The sequence below is a fragment of the Octopus bimaculoides genome, chromosome 1 (assembly GCF_001194135.2).
Source record: "Octopus bimaculoides isolate UCB-OBI-ISO-001 chromosome 1, ASM119413v2, whole genome shotgun sequence".
NCBI lineage: Eukaryota > Metazoa > Mollusca > Cephalopoda > Octopoda > Octopodidae > Octopus > Octopus bimaculoides.
This window is the reverse complement of record NC_068981.1, coordinates 84,979,798-84,981,500: the sequence shown is the minus strand read 5'-3', so window position 1 is coordinate 84,981,500 and position 1,703 is coordinate 84,979,798. Positions and strand designations below refer to the sequence as shown.

Below are 1,703 nucleotides of genomic sequence, written 5' to 3'. Positions count from 1 at the left end.
CCGATGTACGGGGACCGATGTACGGGGACACTAAGTTCCGGAGACATAAGCAGACCAACACCAGTTGTGAAACGATGGGGGCGGGGACAGTGTCACAAAGACACACGCACACGCATGTGTGTATATATATATATACGTATGTATATACGTATGTGTGTGTGTTTGTGTCTATATTTGTCCCCCACCCCCGCTTGACAACCAGTTTGGAAAAGTGACCGATGTACGGGGACCGATGTACGGGGACCGATGTACGGGGACACTAAGTTCCGGAGACATAAGCAGACCAACACCAGTTGTGAAACGATGGGGGCGGGGACAGTGTCACAAAGACACACGCACACGCATGTGTGTATATATATATATACGATGGGCTTCTTTCAACTTCTTTTTATTAAACCTATTCACAAAGTTTTGGTCGGCGCGAGGCTATAGTAGAAGGCACTTTGCTCAAAGTGCCACGCTGTGGGACTGAATCTGGAGCTATGTAGGTGGGAAGCAAGCTTCTTACTACATAGCAGCATGTGTATGGGTATAATAGATTTTTTTTTTACCTTTTTTATTTAACTAATGCTAATCCGCTCTTGCTACACGGAATTCTTCTCCCTTTTAGTAAATGCAACCGTTAATATTGGTTTCGGAGGATGGGTAAGTCAATTACAAAGATACAATATTAAGTTGGTACTTACTTTATCAACTCCAAAAGTACGAAAGGCAAAGTCGGCACTGGCGGCATTTGGACTCAGAAGGTAAAGTCGGAAGAAATGCGGCTAAGCAATTTTTTTTTCTCCGGTGCGGTAACGATTCTTATTTCTTTACTGCCCACAAGGGGCTACACACAGAGGGGACAAACAAGGACAGACAGACGGATTAAGTCGATTATATCGACCCCAGTGCGTAACTGGTACTTATTTAATCGACCCCGAAAGTTGACCTCGGCGGATTTTGAACTCAGAACGTAACGACAGACGAAATGTCGCTGAGCATTTCGCCCGGCGTGCTAACGTTTCTGCCAGCTCGCCGCCCGATGATCGGTATTTAAAAATGCGATCGGAATTACAAAAAAAAAGAAGAAGAAAAAAAAAAGAAAATAAAAGAAAGAAAAAAGATTCACTCGCACTTAGATGCGCGCACACACATACATACACACACTCTAAAGCAGAAACGCTCACACTGGTGCACAGGTCCTAGTATGCATAATACATTCATTTATACATACATACATACATACATACATATATACAAACATAAGGCAGCATGAGCATTTTCTGATAACTACACTTATATATGAGTGAGAGAGAGAGAGAGAGAGAGAGAGAGAGAGAGAGAGAGAAAGAGAGAGAGAGAAAGAGAGAGAGAGAAATTATTAGAGAAAATTTGAAAGACCGACGGTAGATAACTAAAGAAGTAGAAAGTAGATATATAGATATACCGACAGATAGATATTTATCTAGGTAGATCGACAAACAGGTAGACACACAGACAGACAGATAGTCAATTAACTAACTAGCTAATTAGCTAGCTAGTAAGGCAGACAGATAAGCAGATTTAGATATAAAGATAGGTAAATAGAGTTTTTCGAAATGTAATGCAACTAACTCAGGAGAAATGTCTAAACAGCGGTAATGCTGTTTAGAGATAAAGAGAACTCACTCACACAGCGGGCACACACACACACACACACACACACACACACACACACACAC

The 1,703-nt window shown here is 41.9% G+C and overlaps 1 long non-coding RNA gene across 1 annotated transcript in view; it reads right to left on the bottom strand.

Annotated features, from left to right (window-relative positions):
• The window catches only part of LOC106873145 (uncharacterized), a 26,742-nt gene extending 25,716 nt beyond the window's left edge, over positions 1-1,026 (bottom strand). The window contains exon 1 of the long non-coding RNA XR_001409842.2: positions 687-1,026. This is a non-coding gene — a long non-coding RNA (uncharacterized LOC106873145). The remainder of the gene's footprint in view (positions 1-686) is intronic.
• Positions 1,027-1,703: the final 677 nt, after the last annotated feature.